General features: G+C 41.7%; 1 long non-coding RNA gene across 1 annotated transcript; it reads right to left on the bottom strand.

Annotated features, from left to right (window-relative positions):
• Positions 1 to 1,964: 1,964 nt before the first annotated feature.
• On the bottom strand, positions 1,965 to 21,717 carry LOC140594596 (uncharacterized). Its single transcript, XR_011995598.1, has 6 exons — positions 21,563 to 21,717; positions 21,015 to 21,140; positions 18,799 to 18,908; positions 6,565 to 6,777; positions 5,983 to 6,074; positions 1,965 to 4,784 (listed from the first exon to the last, which is right to left on the bottom strand). It is a non-coding gene; the product is annotated as an uncharacterized lncRNA (long non-coding RNA).
• Between the last annotated feature and the right edge of the window lie 1,406 nt (positions 21,718 to 23,123).

Here is a 23,123-nt window from a genome sequence, read left to right on the forward strand (position 1 = left end):
TCGTCCCCTGGAGTAATAGGACTTTGCTTTCAGGTAAGTTAAAATAGTATGATATTACAATTTAATAATTTATAAAATGTACCACTCTGGCTCATCATTCCCATGGGATTACCTGAAGTACAGAGCAAAGAGGATGAAGATCAAATGCCTTCCCATCAGTTTCTGGGCAGTTTTAGCTCCTATTAGAAATCTATGAGTGACACTTCATTCTAATTTTCCAATATTAAAATTTCTCTCAAGAACGAAGAAAATATGTCCCAATACCAAGTTGCTTTTGTCACTGGCATTTTCAATGCATATGGGTGTTTTCTTAAGGGACTCTGCAAATCAGTATGCCTCCAACCTGAAGAAATATGGCCACACACACCAAAAGTATGGCTAAAGAGAATCATCCTTCCCATGAAAACTAGGAATTTCAGTGAAAAGAATAAGAAAAAGATTACACTGGAATCTGTGGGTGGTGACGGCAGAAGAAGTGGGTCATCATTTTAAATGCCATTTCCTCCCAATTTTCATCTTAAGAGAAGCCCAACCTCCAAAAAACAAGTTGTCCACTGTCCAGGGGAAATGACGTCAAAGTACTTTGAATATTTTTCAAATAGCTTTCCTTAATACTCTGTGCAACTGAGAAATCCCACAAGCAAACATTAGCAAAATCATTGTTTCCAGCTCTCAATTCTGTCTTTGGGTTTGGCTTTCTCTCTTCTTTTTATGGATGAATAACATTTTCAATCAAGTTGTTTTTCTTGTTACTCTGGGAACCAGGCTCCTTTTGAATGAGCATCTTCCTTTGTTGCAGGTTCTCTGGGCTTACCTTCTTTTTCTTATCTCTTCTAGAACATGAGATTCACATTCCAGGAACTGTGTGGGGTGCAGGGGAGATATTGTGGGGCAGAATAGAAGGTTTTCGAAATCTTAAGAGCAGAATCACCTTGGAGAAGATGCTTCACCCGTTTGGTCAAGTTCTCAACTGGAAAACACGGACAACTGTGACCCTAGTGAGAATCCAGTATGATTTTGTTCACAGACTGCTCTACAAATGCTCTCCTGTCCTCTATCCCCACTTGGAGAACCACCCACTCCCCACCTTGGGTCTCTACTGTGATGTTTACAAACTTCAGTCACAACATTCGAGTAGACTCAACTTGTTTCTATTTCTGACTCCTCTATCCAGATGAAAACCTTGCCTTATTTATTTTAGGAATCCCCAGATCATGCCAGCCAATGTTTGTTATGTAATCGGTTCTAATAAAATGTCTGCTATAGGACTGACTTGTTAATTGACTAGTTGATTGATTGAATGAATGGTTACAGATGAAAGCACCTTATAAAGTTCCAATCACTAGACAAATGTAAGTCATTATTATGCAGAATTCCACGAATCTGCTTCGAACTTAAGGTAATTAGGCAATAGCTCAAAGTCAAGGTGTAATGGACTTTATAAGTGTTATTTCAGAGCATCTTTAGTTTTGTTTGTTTAATCCAGACAGCTGCCAAGAATTCACACACTCTAAAATAATAACACACTAAAAAAAACAGTTCAAGGAAACCTGGGTGGCTCAGTGGTTGAGCGTCTGCCTTAGGTTCAAGTTGTGATCCTGGGGTCCTGGGATCGAGTCCCGCATCAGGCTCCCCACAGGGCACCTGCTTCTCTCTCTGCCTATGTCTCTGCCTCTCTGTCTGTATCTCTCATGAATAAATACATAAAATCTTTTAAAAAGGGGGGGTCCACACATAGAAATATTAACAAATATTCTGCTGGTTACGTTAGCATTGCCTCTAAGAGACACAACAATGAACACACTTGAAGTGTTTCCTTGGGTACAAACTGGTGTCCTGTTGAGACCATTAGCACAGAAAGACAACACAAAACACTGAGGTGACTGTCCTCAGATGCCCATTTTGTTTTCACCAATGATTCTTGGGATGGGAATACTTACAAGAAGTACTTGGGTTTGGAAGAGTTTGTTTTTTTGTTTTTTGTTTTCACTATTCAGTTCATAAATATTGGACACCAGCTGCATGTTGGTCAAATAGAAGAAATGCAAACACAGGTTTCAGGACCCGGTGTGGGTTGCATGAGAGGATCTTGACAAGAACATAAGGATCATAACCAAGGCAGAATGTAAACCATAAAACACATATGTAACTCTCCAATATAATGAGTCTAAAGACAGAGAGAAATTAACAGGCACTTGGAGACCAGAAAAGACTTCATGGAGACAGTGCTGTCTCTGATCAAAGTTAAGCTTTGAATAGTATGTCAATGCTCATAGATAGGGAGGATAGCATAGTAGAGTGAGGGGACAAAAAGCACAGAAGGAAGATCAGCTCCCATGGTTCTTTATAGTCTTCGTTTCCAGAAATTTCCATTCCATCTGCTCCTGGTTTACTAATCTGACTCTGCTAATAATCAATTCAAATGTAGCTGCATTTAATGTAAAATAACACTGATATTGTTACTGCGAGAATCTCTCCTTTTTCACAATAGTGATTAATATTTTTTGAAGTAATGCATTGAATACTACGTTTATATAATATCCCTAGAGTAATTATTCATAATTGCAATACATTCAGGGTATACTGTAATTATATTCTTTAATTTTATTAGAATTCAAAACAAATACTTCTAAGGCTTTTTCTGAAAATGATCTGTGGTTAATATGGAAAAATCTTTTAATTATTACAGTATAACATCTTGCCAACTTCTACATCATTTTGTCCTTGCCAAATTCTGATGTCTAGCTAATGCTAGACATCATTCCATTCTAATGAATGAGCTACTTTGGAATATTTTTAAAAGCTGAGAAATGCAGCTGTATAACTGGGTGACATTTCTTAACTCCAAACTTCAGAGCAGCCTCTTCAATTTGTGATAGAAATAAAGAATTGATTTAATGGAATGTCTCCCAAACTGGTGTTCTGCTGGATATGAATAGGCATTTCATAAAAAATGGGACATGTTCGTGGAACAGAGTTAATTAAAAGTTTTTGTTTTCTCTACAAGACTTCTCAGTCATTATGTTCTTATAAATGGTGAATCTCTAAAGAAGGGACACATGCCTCCATACTTACTTTACAACAAAACATTTTTTTTAGCCACATTCCCAGAATGTTATTTCAAGAAATATCAATCTGAGAAATATTTATCTAACAAATTATTCTAGATTAAAGATAATTCACAAATCAGCTTTGGGAGGTCAGAGGCCCTCCATAGAGACTTTCCCTATCATCGAATAAAAAACATGCTTAACAAAACAAACAAACAAACCCTCACAAAAAAAGTATGAATCCAAAAACAAAACAAAGCAAAAGTTATATGAATTATGTGGTAAATGTCACTTAAGTAATTCTTTTAAGATACCAAAATCAATCATGAACTTCACAGAGATATTGGGATTTTCCTGTAGTAAAAAACATATTTGATGTGCTAATAAATTGGTAGTCATTTACATTATATGAGATAAGTAGATACACAGTCTACTTTATATGAGTTTCCTCACTGGCCGAACATTTAGCATCAGAATATATACTTCAACATCTTTACAAAATTCACCAACCAAATAAAAAAAAATTACTTCAATGAATCTGGATATGCATTCCAGAAAAAACATTTTCAGTGGCACAAAAGCCCCAGTGAAAAGTCACCTCTGGGCTGTTCTCCAGGCAGGCTCATAACACTCTTTGATCTAAAGTATTGTGTAATATCCTGTCATCAACCTCATGTTACTAAGGGAAAGTTCTACCAGAAGAGTAGAAAGCTAGAAAGAGAAGAAAGCAGGTATATCTAAGAGGGATGGAAAAGCCCAAAAATTTAGAAGTGAGAAGATATAAGCTTGGCCATGCATGTGTCCCCATCTGCCAAGGCTATGATTTTTTTTTCTATGTGTGAAAACTTTGAAAGATATTTGAAGCTGTGGTTGGTTCCAGAAAACTTCACTGTGTTGTATAAGCATGTGAGAGTGATTTAGTGATTTGGGAGGAAACTGTTTTGTGTTTTGGGCCCGAAATGCTTTATAATTCTTCCCACTATTTAAATAGGATATAGGCTACCACTATTTGAAGTTTTAACATCCAAAATCTTTAGACTTGGAGAAGGAAAGATGTCTGAAAATGTATTTGAACTATTCACGGTGGTTTGATACCTGCCAAAATAGAGTTAGCCTTTTTCCAAATAGGCAACTTGGCATCTCTGACTTTAATCTGACAATATTGCCATTACTTAAAACATTTTAGAACACCTTTTTAAAAATTGTCTTTAGTTGGTGACAGAGACTTTAAAATCTCCTCAGTGGTGAGAAGTTCTCCACAATTATGGGTGGATTTGATTTGGAGAATAGACAAAGGCATTCAGAGCCAGATCTGGAAAACAAGATAAAAAATTATTCTTACAAGAAATGGTATTTTTCTCAATTCGAGTTTCCATGAGCAGTAATGACATCACATTTCTGGTGAGACTTATGAGGTGGTTTTGAAATCAGAAGGATAAGAAGAATTCCAAAGTGTTGTTATTAATGACAGCATCATTAGAAAAAATACCTTTTTTCCAAAATGAATGTGAAGAAGAAAACTTTTTATTATAAACATTTAGATATGGTTGTTCAAAATAGTTCCCATTGCTTTTCTTTTCACATTTTGTTCAAAACAACTCACCCATTTAAGGCAAATCCCTAAAGAACTGGATACATACCTATTTTCATCCAAATAGATTACTTCCCTTTCAAGTACCTGGAAGGAGACTTAGTCTGTCTTCTCTGGATCTAATTTACAAAACAGAAAAAAACCTGATAGGAGATTTAAAAAAAAAAAAAAAAAAAAAAGGCCACAGTTAGGTGGATGGGAAGTAGAAAGTAGACAGCAGGTATTATCAAACTGTCCTTTGACCTGGAGGTCAATCAGATCTGCAAGGCATATGTTGAACTCAAACAAACAGATATCATGCCCCCACCTCCCCTGTGGTTGCTGTAGTTATAGGACACAGCTCTGTTTCCTAAAAGAATCATTGGACAGTGCCACATTCATCTGGGAATATAGGCACAGTACAGAGATGCTGGAGGTGTTGAATTTATCACACAGGTCAAGCCAACGTTGTCAATATTCACCATTCACCATGAGGCATAGACTCTTGATTAGGAAATTCTTTATGCCTAGTTCTTACAGTCAAACAAATGATTCATAAGCAAGCCCAGAACTGCTAAGCAGTTTCTGGAACCTTTATTTATAGCATTTATCCAACCTTAGCCCTTTCGGGGACCAGACTTCTAAAGCAAAGCCTTTGGGTGTCAACTAGAGCAAGGTCAAAAACTAACACTCCTCACCCACCTCATCACCATTACTGTGTTTTGTTCCCCAGAAGCTTCCAGGTACAGTGTGTCACCCAGTGGTACTGAGAACACACAGTTGAAACCTCACACATCTTATGTCTGAGCGTCATTTTTATGTTCCTCCCCCCTACATCACATAGAATGGAAATCATCCATATTAACACAAACTGGCATTTTTACTCTCTTAGCAAGACAGGGTTTCATTCCTTGAGTAAGAAGCACCTGTTCCCATCCTTCTGCTTCTCCTCCTCGTCATCCAGAGTTCCAGCCATACCTGACACAGCCCTGCAGCTCCAGGTGGCCAATGTGGTGGCTGAGGGGAGAGGGTCCCTTTTGCCAGTTGCCCATTAAAGCCAGCCCAGCAAAAATAGGAGATCTCAGCAGTGAGGTAACATAATTTTCTTCATGCCTTAGACATTAGACTCCCCTGAACCCACCAGACTCAACACAAGAATTTAGGGTGGAATAAATATGGCTGGTTGTCAGGCTTAGGAGAGAAATCCATGAAATGAGCTGGGAAGATGTACCTGAGAATGAGGTGCTTTGGTTTTAAAAGAAGGCATTTATTTAAGGCAATGGAAGGGTCTCTCTTGTTTACATTTAACATTTTCACAGTTGAAAGGTTAAGGTTTGGGGAGCAAGAATTTTTGCTGCTCACCTACAAGCAACTGATTATACTTGAGTGGACTTTACTCTCTCATGGGTATTTAAGGAGGCTGGTTAGAAGGTCAAGCCATGATCTTTCTTTCCCTGAAAGGAGGGGAGAGAAGAATTAACTCTCTAAAATAGCACCGTGTCACAGCAAAGTCAGTCTAAACTTCGGTCTTCGGGGAGCTGAAGAAGAGAAAATAGAAAGTCTGAAAAGGACAGAGAGGAAGGAGCACCTGAGAAGTGAAATTTCATGCTAAGTTCCCTGCAGAACAACAGGAGGTAGCCTCTCAAGGGAGGACTTAAGGAAGTCACCCCCATTACACGCTGGGGTTCTGTGGCTCATTCTCTCTCTCTGCCCCTGCCACCCCCCCTTTCGCCTCCCAACCTGTCCTCTTCCCTGCAGGATGCAGGTCATTCACAAGTGCCCCAAGATTCTGGTCTTTGCCTCTTAATGTCTCTTCCAGTTGCCTGAGATAACATGGTGATTCTGGGTTATTTGGGTTTTCTAAACCAGCTCCACACACACAGACCCCCCAAAAAGAAAATTTATGCTTCTGACTATGATCGATGGCCTTTCCCCCAGTGAAACCTGTTTTCTTCAATCTCATGGTGCTCTTTCAATAGCCAATTCCACAGAAAACTGTCCCTCTAGAGAGTCCTGTGATTTCCAGGGTGCAGGGGGAAGGGAGGGTTTTCAGGCAGTCTCCAAGGGCCCAGATGCCTGCAGCCAGAGTCAGGGAGGCCTCCAGAGCTACAGCCTCCCTCCTTCCACAGGCAGCTCTGGCTGGACTCCAGACGCAGCCTAGAAGAAAGCAAACAGGTGAGGAAAAGCAGGTTGGCATCAACAAGCACCTGAGCACCATCTTTCACCCAAAGAGGAAGTTAAGATAGTATCATGTCAGAGATGAAAGGAAGTACCAAATTCCCTAATGTGAGTTTTCATTTTTTTCTTTTCCTACAAAAGATGCTCCCAGCTATGGGGGTACACTGGGATCACCCAGGGAGCTTTAAGGAAAAAGCCTGATGTCTGCTCCCATACCAAAAAAATTAAATAAGAATATCTGAGGGAAAGGGGCAAGTCCTGGGGGCCGGGGCGGGGGGTGGAGGGGGGTTGCAAACAGCTCCCCCAGAAGAGGCCAATGGGACAGGAGGTTCCACTGTCCCTCGACTCCACCACCCCCACCACCCCCACTTTGATCAAGCAGCCACATCTAACACACCTCCAAAGATGAAGAGTTCACTCACCTTCCATGGAATTCCATTCCACATTGAGACCATTCTGATTTTCAAAGGTTTTCCTCACGGGGAGGCTCCAGCTGCCTTTCTGTAACGTCCACCAATTTTGTCCTCGCTCTACCCACATGGACCACAGAAGTCCACACAACACATATATTGGATTTGGGAAGGGTAAAAACCTGCAGGAACTTCTTTGATAGCACCATTGACAAGCTGAGGGCAAACTTGAGGCCCAGTTTGACAAAATGAAATCCAACAGGTATCTGCATCCTGTCTTTTATTTGACTTAAGGCTAAGACACACAGGCTGGAGAAGAGGATGTGGGGGAGAGGGCTTTAGCAGTATGAGTGCAGGAAGGGACTTCCAGCACAGGAATGGAGGCTTGGGGGCGGTACCTCGAGGTGATTCCCCAGGGTGACCTGGCTGCCCCAGCTGCTCATGCTCTCTCCCAGGCTGCATCACAAACACGGGATCCCCAGAAGGGGGAGCACCTGAGAGACTCGCCTGTATCAGAGTATTAAAGGGACCACCTTCAAAAGAGATCAAGAAAACCAGAGGAGGATGAACCTCATGCTGATAGATCTTTCAATGTCTTAAACAAAGAACTGTTGGTGGAAATGCTGCTGAAACAGACATTAAAATGGCAAGAGAAAACTCACACTTGAGTTGATATATCCATCCCTTCCAGTAAGGATCAAGACAGCCTCAGAGGTTACCTGCTTCTATGAAAGGAAGGTGCTGACATGGTTTCGAGGAATAAAACCAGGCAGGGTGAGTGGGCTTGAAGCCCAAAGGAGACAGGTATCTTCAACTCCTTTTTCTTTCCTTTTGGGTCGCCTTGGGGGAAGACACAGGCAATCATACTCCTCACTTGGTGGGACTCAGCTCACTGGCCCAGTAAGACTCCTCGCTTACTTATTTACTCTTTAACTCCTTTATTTGTTCATTCACATGTGTATTTTTTTAAAATCCCACTAGTACTCTCTTCCTCTTCAAAGGCGACAATGCATACTCTTTTCTTTTCCTATATCCTTGTAGAATTTTGCAGGTATTCTGTAAATCTTCTTTTCCTCCACTAGAATTTGTACCTTTTTGTTGTTAATTTGCAGGAGTTCTCTGTGTGCTCTAGATGTCAGTCCCTTATTGGCCTTTGCCACTTTACTAACAGTCTGTTAACATTCTAATCTTTTTTTTTAATAATAAATTTATTTTTTATTGGTGTTCAATTTGCCAACATACAGAATAACACCCAGTGCTCATCCCATCAAGTGCCCCCCTCAGGGCCCGTCACCCAGTCACCCCCACCCCCCGCCCTCCTCCCCTTCCACCACCCCTAGTTCGTTTCCCAGAGTTAGGAGTCTTCATGTTCTGTCTCCCTTTCTGATATTTCCTACCCATTTCTTCTCCCTTCCCTTCTATTCCCTTTCACTATTATTTATATTCCCCAAATGAATGAGACCATATAATGTTTGTCCTTCTCCGATTGACTTATTTCACTCAGCATAATTCCCTCCAGTTCCATCCACGTTGAAGCAAATGGTGGGTATTTGTCCTTTCTAATGGCTGAGTAACGTTCCATTGTTAACATTCTAATCTTTGTAATATTATCTCCCAGAGGTCACGAAAACCAACTTTTTGGCATGGATTTTACACCTGAAGTTGTATTCTTTTTTTAAGATTTTATTTATTTATTCATGAGAGACAGAGAGAGAGGCAGAGACACAGGCAGAGGGAGAAGCAGGCTCCATGAGGGGAGCCCGATGTGGGACTGGATCCCAGGACTCTAGGATGACACCCTAGGCTGAAGGCGGCGCTAAACTGCTGAGCCACCCAGGCTGCCCCTACACTTTCTTCTAACAACTATCATTTCAGCTCTTATATTTAAATTTTAATTCATCTGGAACCTATCATTGTGTGTGGTGTTATGATAAATTCAGTCTTATTTTTCTCCCATAATAAGCCTGTTCTTCCAGTAGCATCTACTAGCTGGTCCTTCCTTTCCCCCCACTGACTTTGGTGCCACCTCCATATTATATCAATTTTAGTCAGTGTATGAGTCTGTTTTAAACTCTTTATCCAGTTGCATTGATCTATTGGTCTGTCCTTGCACCAGTACCATGCTGGTTTTATTACTATAGTTTTGTAGCATGTCTTAATATCCTACCCAGGAATGTTACCCCACTTATTCATCTCTTTCAAGATTGGCTTACTATGAAAAACTTCTGGAGGTGTGTAGTACAATGTCGTGCATATAGCTAATAATATTCTACTGTGCAATTAAAAATTGTTATGAGCGCAGGGCACCCCCAGTGGCTCAGTGGTTTAGTGCCGCCTTCAGCCCAGGGCATGCTCCTGGAGTCCCTGGATCGAGTCCCACATCAGGCTCCCTGCATGGAGCCTGCTTCTCCCTCTGCCTGTGTCTCTGCACCCCCCTCTCTCTTTCTCTCTCTCTCCCATGAATAAATAAAATCTTTAAAAAAAATTATTACAAGGGTAGATGTCATGTGATGTTTTCCACATTTTTTTTTAAAGCCTGGCTTACTATTTGTGGGCTTTCATTATTCTGTATAAATTTTAGAGTGCAAGCTATCAAGTTCAGCCAAAAAAAAAAAAAATCCAAGTGGAATTTTTATTGAGATCGAATTGAAAGAGATAGTTTAGGAAGAATAACCATTTTCATGTTACTAAGTCATCTTATCCAAGAGCATGAAATGTCTCTCCATTTAATCAGATCATCTCCTATGTCCTTTATTTACATTTTAAACTTTTCTCAGTAGAGTAGTGCATGCTCTTGAATAAATGAATTCCTAGATACAGTCTTTCTTGCAAGATTCCTCTGTATAGACCATTAGAGAAATGATATCAGTACCCAACCTTGATCTGTATTGGTGGGGAGTATGTTCCAAGACTCCCAGTAGATGCCAGAAACCGCAGACAGTACTGAATCCTCTATGTACTACTTTTTGTCCTCTATATGCATACCTATGATACAGTTGAATTTCTAGATATGGCACAGTAAGAGATTAACAATAACTAACAATAAAGTAGAACAATTATAACAATGTACTACGAGAGAAGTGATGTGAATGTGGTCTCTCCCTCTCAGAATATTTTATTTCCCTATACTCAACCTTCTCGTTGGGGCCGTGTGAGATGATAGGATGCCTGTGTGGTGAAATGCATGAGGTACATGATGTAGCCTTTGTGATGTAGGGTTAGGCAACATACAGTACTGTCCAAAGGAGCATCATCTGCTTCCAGACCAGGCTGACTTCGAGTAACTGAAACTGCAGAAAGGAAAGCCATGGATAAGAGAGACTACAAAGTGATAGAGAAGCCTCTGGTTAATCTGGGATTTTCCCAACACGTTCATATCCTGTGCTACCCAGCAAGAGTAGCTGTATGCAAAATAGCTAAGCCAGCTGCTTTGGCCCATCTGGTCAGGACTCCTCACATCCTTGGTCTCTCCTCTATCCTTGATGTATGAGAACCAGCACAGACTTAGAACTCCAGCTGTTACCTCTGCGCTCCAGACCTGAGGTCTCTGTTTCTCCCCAACTGGTTCCTGTTCACCTTCCCAGGTTAGCATCTCAAGCAAATCATGTTCTCAGGGAAATCCATGGAGAAGAGATTTCAGCTGAGTCTCAGGAGGGACTGTCCTAGCTGTCTTAGCGGGGAGTGATTAACAGGTAGTCACAACCTCTCCCCAGGGAAGAGAGCATTCATTCAGCCTGGTCAGAGAGAAGCAATGGTGCAGTGTTCTGCAAACCATGGGCTCTGTGGTCACTTCCAGTTCTGATACATGGGGGTTCCCAGGCTCCAGGTGCCTTGTTTCATCACCCAGCCTCACCTTCACAGGTGCACCCCCCTTGTTAATCAGGGCCCCCACCTAACACTCGAGGGCTCCAGTCCAGAGTACATAGAGCCTGGGTCTGCTGGGGAGGTAGGGAGAAAGAAGGGGCAAAGGAAGGACCTGGTGCCCCCGTGGCAAATTTTTGCTGCCCTCCACCACCCAGGTATGACCAGGCCCCAAAAGTCCAGCTGCTATTGAGGAAACCACACGTCCCCGCAGAGGGGTGCACCCACAGACACACTGTGGACCTTAGTCATTGTTCTAGATCCATAAAATGAGTTGGGTGGTTTTTACTCTCTTCCATTGTCTGGATTATCTAGTGTGAGTTAGGAATCAACTGTTTTCTTGAAAATTTCATAGATTTTGTAGAATTTACATGTAAAACAATCGGAGCCTGGGGTTCCAGGGAGCAGAACCTGTTAAATGCCATTTCAATTTATTTAACATTTATGGTTCTGCCCAAGTTTTCTAAATCTGTGCTAGTTTTGCCATTTTATAGCAGATCTATTTCATCTGTTTTAACTTCGTTTGCACAGAGGAGCATAAATCCCATAATTGGATAAATAGAGTAAAACAAACAAAAGATATCAGTTGTATAAATGAAGAGCTGTTTAATTGTGAGGTACAAGAAACGTCCAGCGCAAGCTTGCACACCCACGGAGGAGCCAGGAGTTCCAAATTACAGAGTTCACATTTATCCAGCTCGCTGCAGCATGATGCCATCTAGTGGGACTTGTCTGCTCTGGCCTAAATACATACTGGAATAAATCTGGGACCCAAGGCTGGCCAAAACTGCCAAGTCACTGGCAGCAATTCCAGAAGTTTCTCTGGTTGCCCAATGCTGCAGATTTGGGCCACAGAGATGTCTGCTCCTTGGAAGCCTCTTCGGTGGTCACCTGAAGATGCCCCCACCTTGCTCTCACTCCCCTACAGTAGCCCTCCCAGAAAAGATAAAAATTTGAGCCCCTAGCTATTTGAGAACAAATGCAAGATACATCATTAAGCCCAATATATCAAGTTCATGCTATTGTGAAATGTGAAGGGAATCTTCTAGTATTTTTTTTAATATTCCTGTTGTACCTCATTTGTCTATTCTCATTCTGTATCATATCTAATTTTATTTTCTTTTTCCTCATCACTTTGGATAAAAGTTTGTCAATCTTATTTATCTAGTCAAAGAGAAAGTCTTGGATTTTGTAAATCTTTCTATTCTTTTATTGAGATATAAATGGTTTTTTAATTGATAGATAATTCATATACTGCCAAGCTTACCCTTTAAAGTGTACAATGCAGTAGATTTTAATATAGTCACAAGAATGTGCAACTGTTACAACTACCTATTTCCAAACATTTTAATGACCCTAAAAAAGAGCACCTACACCCATTGGTAACCATTTCCCATCCCTTCTTTTCCTGCCTTCTCGAAACCACTAATCTACTTTCTGTCTCTGTGGATCTGCTACCCCGAATAGTTCATATAAATCATGCACAATATGGCCTTTGAGGTCTGGACTCTTTCATTTGGCACTATGTTTTCAATAATATTCCATGGCATGGACATACCATATTTTGTTCATCCATTCTTTTGTTGATGGATATTTGGGTTTCTACGTTGGGCTATTATGAATAATGCTGCTATGAACATTTACACACAAGTTTTTGTGGGGACATATGTTTTTGGTTCTTCTGAGAATATACCTAGGAATCAAAGATAAATCTATGTTTAACTTTTTAAGGAACTGACACATTTTGCCACAGTGGCTACACCACTTGAATTCCCGTCAGTGAAATGAATAAGGGTTTCAATTTCTTCACATCCTAGTAAGTATGAAGAGGTATCTCACTGTGGTTTTGATTTTTATTTCCCTGATGACTAATGATGCTGAGAGTATCTTTTCATGTGTTTATTGGTAGTTGAGTATCTTCTCTAGAGAATGTTTTCAAGTCTCAGCCATGTTGTAACATGGATCAGTGCCTCTTCCTTCTTAGACTATTGTTTACAAAAACGACACATGGAAATCTAAGTCACAATTTATATGTAAAAAATATAATGGGAAGAATAAGTCACATAGTAGACATACGAGGAGTTGAGAAACTCTTTTTAGTCAGTGTCTGATGTTATAGCCAGGCTTCTAAAAAATTTCACCATTTTGGGATAGTCTGAGAAGGAAGCCAATCAGCCAAAAAGAATTCTCTCATTTTCTTCAGCATATAATATCCCTACAAGGGGAGGGGTAATTTTAGAAAGAGCCTTATATCTCAAAGGGGTATATCCCCCAAAGGAATCCCCCCTCCTGGTGATATTTTTTTAGTTTTGTATATGGTTTATCCTTTATGCATATAAAGGTTCTCACTTTCAAAATGCCTCAAGTTTGTCTTGAGGTATAGTTTGTTTTTAATTTTGTCAAAAAGCTAGCCTTGCTCTTCATGTGAATGTGGCTGATTCTTCCTCAAGTGATTTTGCTAAAGAGAACACAATTAGTCTTAGGTCTACTCAGTAGCCACCTTATCCATTCTGGTTACATTTACAAAGAATAGTCCTAAAATTCTGTATCCCATTGGATTCCTTGCATTACCAAATGAATTATCTTTAATCTGAAGAAATAAAATGAATTTGCAAATGATCTTATTTGCAAGAAGGGCTTCACATTTCCTCTTTAAACCATTCGATTGTTACCTCAGACCTGTTACATAACTGATCCCAGGCTACGTGAGTCAGACTCCCATCACTCTTATCTTCTGATGTTGCCTCTGAGCTGCTACAGAGTTAAAAATGTAATTTCTGCAAATGAAAATTGCCATTCCTGAAATTCAACAGTTTCATGGTAACTACCATATTTCATCCATATTTCATTTTTATGTGCTATCATTTGGATAAAATTTCATCTAGTATCATAAATCAGTTTCCTTTGGGGTACAGTAATTGTCACATTGTCACCTTGATAACCATTAGTCAGGAATGTATCTTGGTTTCTCAGAATCACCATTTTTCCTTTTTATTAAGTCAATACTTCTTAGTTTCAAGAGTATTTTATACTAAAGAGGCAAGGTATCTTCCAGATTTTTAGAAAAAAAAATTTGTATTTGGATTCGTGGCCAACTTTCGACAAGCGCAACCTGCCACTCACTCATTTGCTACTTGAGAGCTTGCAAACCCAGCTTTGTTCTCCACCACCTCACTAAGAGTTCTGGAAATCCCACCCTTCCTAGCACTGGGATCCACTGAAGGCATGTAGACAGGTGGTGCTCTCTGACCTGACAGTGCATCGGACTCACCTAGAAACTTGGTAAAAACAGACTGCTGATTCAGTAGGTCTGACGTGGGCCCAAGAATTTGCATTTCCAGCAAGTACCTGGATGATGTGGCTGCTGTTGGTGCAGTGACCATAATTTGGAAACCATGGCATAAATCCCAGGGCATTAATCTACCATCTGGAAAGATACTAACCTTTCTCAACACATACAAACTTCAAAGATCAAAAAGATTGGGAAAACAGCTAAAAGCATCAAGAACTCATTTGCAGCCTATGCCAACTCTAGAGACGGCAGATTTTTCAAGTCCCTTGCTAAATCTGATGGATTCCCTGGCCTTCTGGATTCTGGACCTTTCTCTCTCTCTCTCTCTTTTTTAAGATTTTATTTATTTATTCATGAGAGACACAGAGAGAGAGGCAGTGACACAGGCAGAGGGAGAAGCAGGCTCCCTGCAGGAGCCTGATGTGGGACTGGATCCCAGAACTCCAGGGTCACCCCCTGGGCTGAAGGAAGATGCTCAACCACTGAGTCACCCAGGTGTCCCAGGACCTTGCTCTCTTAGCTAGATTTTCAGAACTTTCCAGGCTCCCTCTTCTTCACTCCTGGACTGCTATTACCCTGGTCTTGGTATCCTAGAATCATGGTTATGTATCTTCTGACTCTGATAAAAGCCTGATGAAGAAAAACTTTAGTCAACTTTCTGAAAACTGCTCACTAGGTCAGGTTCTCTAAAGGTACAAGCCCCTTTAAGAGTTTTACACTTATGAGCAATTCAGGAACTCCCTGTACATTTTCAACCATCCACAAACTCATGGATGGGGAGGGGAAGTATCTGATATTTGCTTCCACTATGGCAAATACTTTAATAGCTTATGAACAATTCAGAAAGGCAAAATCATGCCCTCAGTGAACTCAGAGCTGCAAAAAAAAAAAAAAAAAAAAAAAAAAAAGGCTGCATGAGGTCAGGACGGGGTATAATGCGGCTGGGATTCACATCCTCCTTGCCAGCCCCCTTAATTCATTCCTCCTTAGGCGGAGGCATTCACAGACACACTCACAACATAGCCTAGGTTCTCTTAGAGTCTCTGGCACAAAGAAGTTTGCACAGAGCACTGCAATTTTCATCATGGAGGAAAATCAGATACTGATCACCTTGTGACTTACACTGTACTTGAGATAGTTTGGGGACCAGTCAGAGACAATCTTTCTGAAAAACAAACAACCCTCTCCCAAAGAAAACCACCCCTTCTGAATTATCTTCTCACAACCAACACAATGCCAAAGCATATTAACAACTACAACTGATTTATGGCAAGGAGCAAGGATGAAAAGGCACACGTCAAAAGACCTTGTGTTGAGATACAGGGCTGGCCCGGGTCATCTGTGCAGCACTCCATCTCTACGTTATAGAGTCAGAGAGGAGGAAAACACAACTCTTACAATATCTAAAATGAGACCACTACCCTGGCTCTGAAGCTCATGGAGAACATGTCAGCCATGCTCCCCATCCTCTGGTTATGGCTGCCTATCTGACACTTGTCTTCTCTGAAATTCTGAGGGCTCTTCCCCTGTCACATTTGGAGAAAGAAAACCTCATGTTGCAGATCAATGAAATTCATCTGCATCAGCCAAACATAACAAGGAGCCTTCTTGCTTCAGAAGCAAGTGTTGGGGTTCCCCCGGAGTCTTCCATGCCAGAGGCAGGAGAGACCAGCGAGGAGTGAGTTAGGAGCAGCCCCTTCTGCTTGCCAGGGCCATCCCCTCCTTCTTCCTCCCCTTCATTAGAAAACCTCTCCTAAAAAAAAAAAAAGAAAAGAAAAGGAAAAAAAAAAGAAAACCTCTCCTATCACCACTTAACTTTAGTTGACTGACTATACTTCAGGGTAAATAAATGCCAGGGCTTCATCTCAGCCAGATATTTACCTTTCTATTTTACCACTGAGTATAGATTGAAATGCCTTCTTTCTGCCCCTGCTGTGGTAGCCTGCAGCAAGTAGCTAAAGGGCAAATTTGTAGGGAATCCTTAAGAACTGTTTCCTGAAAATAGAAGGGATAGGGTAAGTGGGAGGCATGAACCAGAGGGAAGTGACACCCCGGAAACACAGCCCGAGGGACTAGAGCCACTTGTTCCCCAGCATAAACATCCCAACTGTTGTGCGGTGTCAGCCTGAATGCAAAGTGCACGTCCTGTCCTTTCCCACCTACTCCAGTACCACCCAACCAGACACCAGGATCCCAGGCCCACTGGGACACACGGCGGTGTCCCTAGTTATTACAAAAACTTGAGAGGAGACCTAGCATTTCCAGTATTCCTTATTCATCTTTTCAACCCAGATGGAGAGAGGTAGGTCATTCTATCAACAGCTTTTGCTGGGCCACACAAATATCCAGGTTTGCCCCTAAATGAGCTGCTTCTGTTAAAAACATTTGGAAAACACATTTTAGGCCTGAGGCCACAATCCAACTTTTTACCTCAACCTACTGTGTCCAGGAAGTCAGCATAATGCAAAAGCATAGAACCTAAATTAAGGCTATCAAGAATTATGAACAGGGCAGTTTCCTAAGAAGGGAGTGTAAGTGAACCAGTGGTGACTGCCACCTTGGGTAAGAGGGCCATGACTGGAACCTGATATTCGGGTGGATGGGATGCAGTAGCTTTGCATTATATTTACATGTATGGGGGGGCTACCTTTTATTATGAAAATGTTCAAATATGCACAGCAAAGAGAACAGCGTAATCAACTCTTATCACTTCAACCCTACATGATTCAGTGTGTCGTTTCTATAACATAAGGACTATTTCTTACATAACCGGGACACCATTGCCACCGTTAATAAAATCCCTTGATATTATCTGGCATCCAGTTCATATTCAATCATGAATGGAGAGACATGTTTTTATTTTGTATGGGTAGTGGGAAAACTGCTAATATTGGAAAATTGATTATAGTAATGCCGACTATAAATACTGACCAACCCTCAAAGAGAAACACAACTTACGAATATTTGGTAAGTATTCAAAGTATTCGTGGTAACTTACGAATATTTGGTAAGTATTCAAAGTATTCAAAGTATTCGTGGTAACACGAATCCCAACAATTTCTTCAACTGCTTGACATTGATCTCCAGTAACCAGAGATCATAATAACAATTATGCATGTCATTAATGTTCACCAGATCAGAGTCGGAATCAAATAAAATGTGCATGAATAGTGAAGGCATCTGCTTGCAACTTTAAAAGAAAACTGTCTGCTTCCAATAAAATTGAATTGACCTAGATCATCTGTGTTCAGACCCAGGGAAGTGTGGCTGATATCAAGAGCACCAGAAAACTTTGGACTTCATCAAACGCCTGCCTTCCCTCCCTACCTTTGCAATGATACATTATGCTCTTAGCTAGGTGTGGAAAATACTGATCCCAAACCAACACAATTACAGAAAACACACTTGTTCTGGCATTTCTAAGAAGGAACTCTTTTTGTATGAATGTGTTGGAGCTGGAAGGGCAGGTTTGGCACCCTGTGGCTGTTTAAGAGCTCCTCATCCTCCTCCTTCCCATCCTTAAACACACCTGGGTTTGCAGGACTGCACATAGGTAAGGGGAGCAGAAAACCAACCTTGAGCACACTCCTTCTGTGACTCAGTTTATCATCTGGGAAACACTGATGGTTATGTCAGAAGGCTTTCTGCTATGCTACTGCACTACCTGTGCAACATATTTGCAACGTTCTTTCTAAGTCTATATGTAAAAGGAAGCACTTAGTTCAAAGGGATAAGGATCCAACAGAAGATGAAGGAGTGCTCTGTGCACTAAAGTCTTCCACTGGCAGCAAGCGTGTGCCATGAAGGCTGCCCCAGATCTCTGTTCTCATCCTCTCCAGGCCTTAGGGCCGCTTGGTTCTTTGGACACAGAGCCTAGCAAACTCAAGGTTCCCAACCTGCCCCAGGGATCAACAGACTGGCTGAGAACACTAACAAAATAAGCTCTGTAAGGTTGACCTTAACTTCTTAGCAAGGTTGTAAGCATAAGTGGGTGGATTTCATGAAGACACATTAGCCTAAGCTTTCTGCAAAAGGGGAAAAAGGAAGAGAGGAAGAGAGGAAGAGAGGAAGGGAGGGAGGAAGGGAGGAAGGGAGGAAGGGAGGGAGGGAGAGAGGGAGGGAAGGAGGGAGGGAGGCAGGCAGGCAGGCAGGGAGGCAGGCCAGCTGTACTTGGAAAGGGCCTCTCTGAAACCCAAACACCGGTGAGCCCGTTAAAGACTTTAAGTCTGACAGCCCAGCTTTCTCAAACCATGGCAGCTCTAAAGGGAATATAATTATACTTAACAGAAACCACCTGCATTTTGAAGTTGCTCTAAATTTAAAGCTTCTGGGAGACTTAATTAAATTTAATGAAAACCATAGCTGCTAAACAAAGATGTATTGTAGCTCCCACTTAGTTATTCCTGAGGAAATTAAGTAGCAGTCACGAAGACCTACCTCAGCTTTCACATTTAAACCTCTGGATATTAAGGCCCGAAGTCTATAAATAAGGTAATGCTCTCTTCTTTTTCGTTAGCTAATAACATTGCCAAACCACTCACGCATTCCTGTAGAAAGAAAGGAAAACGGAACTGGAGGAGAAAAGCAGGAGTGTACAGGAAAGTTACCCTGAGTGTGAAACTGGGCAAATCCTAAATGACATCCCCCCTTAATGCCCCTCTGCCCTCCTCACCCCAGCCACAAGTGGCTTCTCTTTTGTTTGTATGAGAACTGTGTGTTATTTGCCACTGCAGAGCCAGTGCACACTTCTTACAGATCAGGATTGATACCTGTAAATCACAGCACCAGGATGTGTGGCTTGCTGTGCTCTCGTGGGAATCTTATTTAACCTAGACTATTCAGATGTAGAAATGGTGATCTGTTGCTGGATTTTAACAGTAGGCTTGTAGAGATAGAGTAAAAGCTGACACCAGAGAGAAACTTTTTTCTAGGACACGCACAGGGAGAGGAGGAGGTGAAGTGGCCCAATCTGCCTTCACAGAGGGCAACCAGACAGTCCAAGACAAGGCACTCAAACGTTAATGTGCATTAGAATCCCCTGGGGAGCTTGTTAACACAAAGAACGCTGGACCCTACTCCCAGAGTTTCTGATCCAGGAGATTGGGAGTGGGCCCCAAAACTTGCCTGTCTCACAAATACCCAGATGCTGATACTATGGTCCGCAGACCAGATTTTTGAGAACCACTGATCTAAGAGAGTGTCTCCAAACTCTAGAAAACTGAGGCATGTTTAGGAAATGGTTTGGTATTAGGTCAATCCAATCCAAAATGCAGAACACAGTGTTGAGAAAACGAAGCCACCAGTGACAGGAAGTAGGCAGCCAATGGCTGAGTCCCACACATCTGCCCCATACAGCAGGCCCATCCCCATCAAATAAGGAATGAATCCTCACCTTGAAAGGTGACTAGGGATAGGTGAGTTCCATGGGCCATGATCCAACCACTGGAATCAGATTGGGACCTCAGCCCTTAAGAGATCCAGGAACATGCTATGGAAAGTCCCCAGGGACTAAGGAATGACTTTGGGACATACTGTTCCAGGGCAAGGAAGCTAGAAGCATCTCCCACCTATGAGAAAGACCTGACCTGTCTGCAGGTGGGTTGCAACATGTGTTCCCCCTCCTGGCATCAGAACCTACCCTCCAGACCCTACTCAGGCAAACCCAGGCCCAGAAGTGCTCCAGGTCTTTACAATTTCTGTATAATTAAGCAAAATACCTGAATCACTGAAGTCTACACTCACCTGTCTACACAGAGAGCGCTGTCTACACCAATTCGATGAATGACAAGACATGGAACCCTAAGGCAAAGTCACTGAAACACTTTCATGTTCACTGTCCTATAACTCTTAAAACAATCCCATGAGATGGGCCATAAGAACAAGCAAGAGAAGCGATCCTTATGCAATACATAACTGGCCCTCAGACCCATAATCATGTGAGGTTGAGGCCAGCTTCCTGTTTCTAAGACTGGCCTCAACATTGTACATTGTATATTTTTTCTCATTAGACCACATTCCTTCCCATTTAAAAGGGATTTGAACCAGCTCTACAGAGCAGGAGAAACTTAATCTCCCCTGTTTCATTAAGCAAGAACCCAAATCAATAGATTATCCAGGAGGCCTATTTCATCATGGCACGGAGCTTAACAACACTTAGCCCAATTCATCACTCCAATCCCTCCCCTGCCTTAGGAAAAACAGAGCTCTCCATCACTAGAGGTAACCAAGTAAAAGTTCCACAACTACTCACATTAGGTACATGAAAAAGAGGATTCAAACATCCAGTGGGATGAATATGGACAGATGCTATTGATTCTATTGACCATAAATTCTCTTAATTTCTCCAATAGTCTACTCATGAAAAACATACTCAACATCCCCATCACCCTACCCTCTCTGTCACCTTTATATGTAAAATGTTCCCGTGTGCAGACTCATTTCAAAGGACAATGAAAGCTTGGTATTTTCATTGCAACAATAAACAGAAATGACAACGTATTTTTTCAACGTGCCAGTTAGTTCATTTTTGACAAGTAGAAGTACACAGGAAGATGGTTCTTAACAGAATCCACGGGTTTGGAATTCCAAAATTAGAATACTACTAGTCCCTCACAATCCCCAGGGTGTGTATTTCCTGTCTGATGGTGTCTTACCTATTCGAAAGCGTTTCCTTAATCTTCTTTAATGTACTCTTTCTCCTTTTCGTTCTATCGTTCACTCTGTAAAGTTTGAAAATGAATGTCCACACACATCAATTCTGTGATGTTTGTTATAAGAACCTGCAAATTTGTAACGGAATCATTATACAAACTTCTGCTTGTTAAACCCAAGTCCAAGGGTAAATACATTAATATTTTAAATGGAAAGTCCATCAAGGCAATGTGCCACATGGACTTAGGGATTGAGTGACTTGAGTGTGACTCCTGGCACCACTACACCCTAACTCTGACTTTGGCAGAGTTTCTCTTGGGGAAAAAAAAAATGATGAAAATTGTGCCTAACTCATAGGAAGAAAATGCAGTAATGTGTGTGGGCACCAGCATCATAGGTTAAGGCAGCATTTTGCAGTGATTAGGTTCAGATACTACCTGTGTCTAAATCCCAGATCTGCCACTTGATTGCAATATGATGGTGAGCAAATGATTTAACTTCTCTAAACTTGTCTCCTTATCTTGGTAATGAGGGTAATGATATTATCTACCTCACAGGCTTGTGATGACTGGGAGGATGTTTGTAAAACCCCTGGCAGGAAGTGCTGCAGATGGTAGGGAGTTTGGACTCTGGGTCCCTTTTCCGGCATCCTCTTCCCAAGGGGCTTCAGGTCTTCCAACACGTGTCTCTCCCTACATTGGCATTCTATGTGGCCCAGAAGAAGAAAAGACAGGTAAGCTAGATGCTGAATCCTCTCAGGGAGAGAACTGTCTTTGTTGAGGCATAAATAGACACTGAAACCCTTGTCAGCTGTGCAAAGAAACACTCCAATGGCCTGGTTGAGAAATGAGTCAAATGGTTGTGTACAATAGTAGGAGCGCATGTTGCTTCTGGGTGCATGGGAGGTGAGCAGGGCAGATGTAAGAGGAGCTGGCCCATTTGGAACTTTCCAACAGTGGGAAAGGCCAAGGCACTTCTGAGAACCACACTGTCTAGGATATACCATGAGGAGCCCGCTCCTCTGCTGGGCTAAGCTGTAAGGTAAGGTAAGCCCTCTATGTTAATCCAGGTGCCTCAGCGTTGGCCTACTACATATAATGACCTTGAGTGTGTGTGATTTGGAGAAAACATCAACAGGAGTGAATGCTGCCCTGCATTTACTTTCAGCATGGTGACACAGAAGGTAGTGAGGTGAGATGAGAGATGAGAAATCAATGGAATCCAGAAAATCATATCAAAAGGTGATCAGAAAAGCCAAATCCCACCCCACCCCCCAAGGATACTTGGGCACATTGGTGGGGATCCTGGATTTCTCACTGTAAGCAGGATAGGGACTCTGGATTTAATTATTAAATAGGAGGTGACCCAGAGGGCTGGAAAACTTAGGCCTGATCGCCTTCACCCACCAAGGAGGCTAACAGTGTCCCATTTCTCCCCTTTGCATCACTGGCTTTTAACTGGATGCATGTATGATTCTTCTTCAAGAAAGTAAAATACTTGATTTCAAAGCAACATTGGAAAGTTGCTTTGGAACTTTGGAAACAACATTGGAAAGCGTCCCAAAATCTTGAAACTCAAAGACTTTCCAGCAATGACTTAGTCTAAGCTCTTAACAGCTCAGAAAACCAGCCTAGAGAAGAGTGTGCCCAGTCCCCAGAGCAAGTTCTAGCAGCCAATGGGCTGGAGTTCTCAATGGAGGACAGCCATTCACAGCAGGAAGGATTGAATTATCATTGGGCTGGCCATTTCACATCAGGAAGAGTATAAAAATAAGCCTCAGGGTTGTGTGTGTAACGTGGCTCACAAAACGAGGGATCTATGACTAGTTGCCCACAGATATTCCAGATCCGAGAGGTTATTAATCCATTTCAGCAACAGGGTATCTCTCTCTTTCAACTAAACCAACCAATTCTGTCAATACGTTATTATATCAGGTAACTCTGAGGACAAATTAGTGTTCTTTTGAGGATAAAATACCATGATGAAACTCCTTCTCAGACAGATAAAAGTGGAATTAAGTATGAAAACAGGCCTATTGAATTACTAGAACTAAAGCTTTCATTTGCTTTTCTGTGTCTTGAACTGATTTTCTGGTGGATTGAAACAAAGTG

The sequence above is a fragment of the Vulpes vulpes genome, chromosome 12 (assembly GCF_048418805.1).
Source record: "Vulpes vulpes isolate BD-2025 chromosome 12, VulVul3, whole genome shotgun sequence".
Lineage (NCBI taxonomy): Eukaryota > Metazoa > Chordata > Mammalia > Carnivora > Canidae > Vulpes > Vulpes vulpes.